Here is a 5,718-nt window from a genome sequence, read left to right on the forward strand (position 1 = left end):
ATCATCTGGTGCTTGAAGAGGGTCAGCATTATAGATGGATTTTTTTTCTTACTTAACTGGTAAATCTTCCACTTGAGCCATACCTCCATTTCCAGCATTTTTTCTGGTTCATTAGAGAAACAAATGTCTTGGATTTGTCTGTGCAGGCTGGCTTTGAATTGAGATTCTCAGCTCTCAGCTTCCTGAGCATCTAGGTTCAGAGGCATGAGCCACTGGCTCCTAGCAGGAGCTAACCTATTTGCTGATAGTCAAGCCAGAAAATTTGGGGTTTTTTTTAATAGTTACAAGAGTTTGACCAGCAGATGGCGGTAGGGTAAATACAGACCTTGCTAATGATGATACAAAAGCTGGATTTGAGTGCTAAGGTTTTGAGCAGAGCAAAAAAAGGCTGGGGTGAAGGCATGGCTCTGGTGGTAACCCGCTTATCCAGCAAGTGTGTGAAGCTCTGCCTTTCAAACCCCAGATTCCTCTGGCAGGGCCGGGCTGGGCCGGGCCGGGCGGGGCGGGGGAAGGCGAGGTGGGGAGGGGGCGGAGGGAGAGCGCCCCAGGGCGCCCAGCAGGACAGCTCTGCTCTGTCAGCCCACTGGAGACCCTTAAGTCCCAACCAGCCTTTGAAAAGGGAGAAACGAATATGGAAAGGCAATTGTCCTGTGACAGACAGACTACTGCGCAGCTAGAGGGCCGAGTTTTGGAACTTTGGTTGCGCAGCCTTTGAAGTCCGGACAGAGACCGAGACGTGGGGTGCCAATGCTGCGGCACTCAGGGCGCTTGATGGTGCAAACCTAACATTTCCACATGGTGCACTTACAGAGTGCTACGAGGAGCTAGCAGACAGGTGCCGGCTGCCAGTCTATTGCCTAGCGCCACCAATCAACATGCTAGAGGATATTCCTGATATTCCTGAGCTACCCAATTCTGACTGTGAAGCTCAGCCCCGTCTGCGCCTTTCCACAGGCAAAGACCTCAGGTGCGCAGTGCTCAGCGTGGACTGGATGCGGGAGCCACGTGAGGACGCGGTGTCAGGCAGCGAAAGGAGTGGGGCCAGGCGCTGAGCGGTGGTTCTTCTCGGCAGACCTCTCACTGGCAAAACCAAGCTGGGGGAGCTGAAGATCCTAAAGGACTGTGTGGTACCGCCATAGGGAGCCAGCTAGGAACTGAAGTGATGCTGTTAGCTCGTTTTCAGGTCCCTCCACTCCTTTTTATTCTTGTTATCATTTATTTCTTTCTCCATGGCATGAAATTTATTTTCACTCTCTCAATTCCCTATGAATGGATTTAGTTCTGAGGAATTCTGAGTGAAAAATTCCATCAGTGATGGAAACCAACAAAAATACTAAAATACAAAGAGCAAGCCAAAAATAAAAAGCAAATGTGTGAATTTCCTGCTTTGAACTTTATTTTCATAAGCGAAGTGCAAAGTTGATGGCAAGACAATACTTTCAAAGCATTTTCTTTGATCAGAAGGGCTATCTAACACTGGTCCCTTTGCCTAGACTATTATTCTTCCTCAAATGAACTACTCATCCTTCAGATCCTTACTTAAGCATTGCTTCCTCTTGCAAATCTTCCCTGATATTTCCCATAAGACCAAATTGCTTAATAATAGCCATGTGTACAGATATGGGGAGTTGGAAGGAGACAGAAAAGAAGGGAAAGAAAGGGAAGAAAGAGAGAGACAGATTTGGTTAAGAACACAGGAATGAAAGACTTATCAAGCCTGCTTTGTGGCAAAAACTCCAAAGAAGAGGCAGCCCTTTGAGAAGTGAGAACCTCTGGAAATTCAAGCTATACACGTGGGATCTGGCCATAGGTAGTCAAGGGTGGATCTCAATGTAGTTGAGAGCAGACACAGATCACCCTGTGAAGTGCAGGTTCTGGGAATGTTTTGCATTGTGTGCTGGTAAGATGTGAGAGCTGATGTTTGGTTTCTGTTTTGTTGGTGGAGGGGGAGATGATAAAGGTGGGGGCAGATGATGGAAGGTTTGAGGAACTGGGACAAATTAGAGCCTGGTTTACTCTGGAATAGCAAAACTGCACCTAAGTCTGGAGAGTCTGTTTCCAGGGACAATAGCTACATTGTACATGTGGCAGGTGTAGCTTTATAAATTTGGCCATGAAGAAGGGGCTGTTGGGATGGTCAGGACTGTTTGGGACAGATATTGGAACAAATGAAGACAGTTTGACATTAGAAAGATCCATGATATGGAAATAAGAGGTTTTCCTTTGTTGTTGTTTCTAATGTACTATGTGTTCTTTTTTCCCCCTTTGGTTTATCCCCTGTTGTCACTGTATTTGATTTTGGTATACTGTGTCTTGTATATATGTTTATCTGAATTGGAGAAGGGAAGGGAAACAACAAAATAGTGAAACAAAGGGCAAACCAATGCAACAGTGATATTCACAAGACACTATATTGGAAATGAACTTTACAACTTGAGGAGGGTGATTGGGTGGCAGAAAGTGGGCAAAAAATGAGAAGTAACAATGACAAGAAATGTACTCATTACTTATGTTACTGTAACCCTTCTGTATATCACCTTGACAATAAAATTAAATTTTAAAAATGGTGGCTGAAAGTTAAAAAAAGAAAGGAAGAAAGCAGAATAAACATAAATAAGATCCTAAGAAATATAGTCACTGCCTTATGAAACTGTAACCCCTCTATGACATTTTGACAATAAAGAAATGAAAAAGAAAGAAAGAAGATCCAAGTGAATTCAAGTTAATCCACTACTTAAACTAAGTCTATATTTAAAAACTTATCCTTTTAAATGTGCTAGTTTGATTTTAAGAGCAGATAGTCTCCTAAATCTGTATCAAAAGAAATGACTAGTTTGAAAGCAATACTGAACTGTTATGAAAACAGCATGGGAGCAAGAGTATTGTAGATATATGTTGCTCTACTACATAAACTAAGTCTATGTTAAAGAGCTCATCCAGCTAAGATGTACTGTTTTGACTTTACAGACCATTATTTCTATATGGGCTATAATGGGATAATGGCTGATTTGAAAGCTACAGGGAATGTCTCTTAGGAAAACAGCATAGAAACAAAATTCTAATGTGTTCAACTTTCTTACTTGAACTAAGTGTATGATAAGAGTTCATCCATCTTACAGGTACCATTTTAGTTTGAGAGGCCAATATTTCTTGGCCATGCCAAGAGAAATGACTGATTTGAAAATTTTACAGAACTTTCCTCCTCTTCCTCCTCCCCCTCCTCCTCCTTCCCCTCCTCCTTTTGCCAGTCCTGAGACTTGAACTCTGTGCCTGAGTGCTGTCCCTAAGCTCCTTTTTATCAAGGATAGCACTCTACTGCTTAAGCCACAGCACCACTTCCAACTTTCTCTATAATTCAATTGGAGAGAAGAGTCTCACAGACTTTCCTGCCCAGGCTGGCTTCAAACCTCCATCCTCAGATTTCATATTCCTGAGTAGCTAGGATTATAATAAGCATGAGCCATCGGCACCTGGCTGTTGTGAAATTTTTATTAATTTAAAATTATTTTAGCCTAGTTCTAGCTTGGGACTGGTGGCTTACACTTTCTCTTAAAGCAGCATAGGAGCAAGATTCTAGTACATTTGCATTGCTGTATTACTAGAAGTAACTCCAATTTAAAGAGCTAATCCACATAAGATATGCCATTTTTGTTTTAGCTGATGTACTCATAAACAAGACTTTGTTCAAGTAGCAAAGCAACTTGACTACATGAGGTCTTATTCCCATGTTGCGTTTATAAGAGAAGCACTATAATAAATTCCATTAAACATTACTTCAGATATAGCCCATGTTTTCCTGTGGCCTATAGAGGGAGAGATGACTGGTTTGAAAGTAGTATAAAACTGCTGTTATGAGAACAGCATAGCAACCATAATCTCGTGGGTACAAAGCTCCACTTCTCCTATGTCAAGGACCCATTCCAACTCAGGAGTTTCCTTTTGGTGTTTAGACATTTAGTTGCTTATGAGCTATATTGGGGATAGATAGGGCTGATTTGCAAGCATTTCAGATTTGCTCTTATGAAATCAGATTAGGAAGAAGACCATTATGTCTTCAAGTTGTTCTGTTACTTGAAGTAAGTCAGTGTTTAAGAGCTCACCCAAAATGTACCAACTAAAATGTACCATGCTTATTTTCAAAGCAGATACTTCTCTATGTGCTACACCATGAGTAATGGATTATTTGAAAGCAGCATGGAGCAAGATCACCCCAGGTTCAAGATGATCTAGCACTTGAACTAATTCTATGTTTTAGAGTTCATTCAGATATGATTAGAGTCTATTAAAATGTCCAGTAAAGGTGGACATTTTCCTATGAGCTATATCTGAGATGATGGGTAATTTGAACTTATTACAGTATTTCTCTTACAAAAGCAGCATAAGAGTAAACATAAGAGTAATATCTTTGCTACTTGAACAAAATATTGTTTATGAATACATCAGCTAAAATGTACTGTTTGGGTTTTAGAGCAGATAATTTTGTAGGGGCTATACCAGGAAAAATGACTCATCTGAATGCTTTATGCAATTGCTCTTTTATATAAAAGCGGTGTAGGATCAAGATCCTAAGGGTTCAAATCATTCTACTACTTGAAAGTCTATGGTTAAGAGCTCCTCCAGCTAAGACACACTATTATTTTATTTTAGGTATTTCATCATCAGATATTTATTGATATTTCACTAAGGGCTACACTGCTAGAAATAGCAGGAGAAAATGAGGGATGGGGTAACAGTGTTTAAAAAACAAATGTAGTTATCACCTTAGTTATGTAACCGTAACCCTCCTGCTCATTACCTTTTCAATAAAGATAAAAAATAAAATTAAAAGTTTTATGAATCTATTCATATGGATAGATTGATTATCAGCAAGATCTTGTTCATTGAACTTGCTCTAATACTTATCCAGCTAACATGTACAATTTTGCTTTTAGAGGTGAATATTTTCCCACGGTCAATACTGGGGAAAATAGCTAACTTGAAAACAGTACGGAACTGCTACTAAGAAATCAGCTTCTGAGAAAAATTCTGCAAATTCAAGCTGCCCTACTGCTTTAACTAAGTTGAGGTTTAAGAGCTCATCTTGCCATAATGTGCTATGTTAGTTTTAAAGGTAAGTAATTTCCCTATAGGCTATATATAGGGAAAATGGCTGATTTGAACGCAATATGAAAAAAGCATAGTCACAAAATTCTGGGGCGACAAGTTGCTCTGTTGTTCTAAGTTTATGTTAAAGAATTCATCAAGAAAAAATGTATTCTGTTGATATTAGAGGCAAATATTTCCTAATGGCTCTATAAAAAGAAATGGCTGATTTGAAAACAAACTGCTTTATCACATCATCATAAGAGCAAGATCCTGGTGTATTCAAGTTGCTCAACTACTTACACTAAGTCTATTTTGAAGAATTCTTCCAGCTAACATGTACCATTAGTTTTAGGAATCGACATTTCCCTGTGGGGTATACTAGAAGATACATCTTATTTAAAAGCAGTACATATCTGCTTTTCTGGAAGAAGCATAGAAGCAAGACCCTGTGCTGTTCACACTGTTCTACTCCTTGAACTAAGTATATGTTTAATAGCTCATCCAGCTAAGATATACTGTTTGTTTTTGAGATGCTAATATTTCCCTATGTGCCATATTGGAAGAAACAGCTGATATGAAAACCACGTGAAGCACCTCTTACAAAAGTAGTTTAAAGTATAATCCTCAAGTGTT

General features: G+C 39.8%; 1 pseudogene; it reads left to right on the forward strand.

Annotated features, from left to right (window-relative positions):
* Positions 1–302: 302 nt before the first annotated feature.
* LOC125357565 lies at positions 303–4,118 on the forward strand (annotated as a pseudogene).
* The last annotated feature ends 1,600 nt before the right edge of the window (positions 4,119–5,718 follow it).

The sequence above is a fragment of the Perognathus longimembris genome, chromosome 9, assembly GCF_023159225.1.
Source record: "Perognathus longimembris pacificus isolate PPM17 chromosome 9, ASM2315922v1, whole genome shotgun sequence".
In the NCBI taxonomy this organism is placed as follows: Eukaryota; Metazoa; Chordata; class Mammalia; order Rodentia; family Heteromyidae; genus Perognathus; species Perognathus longimembris.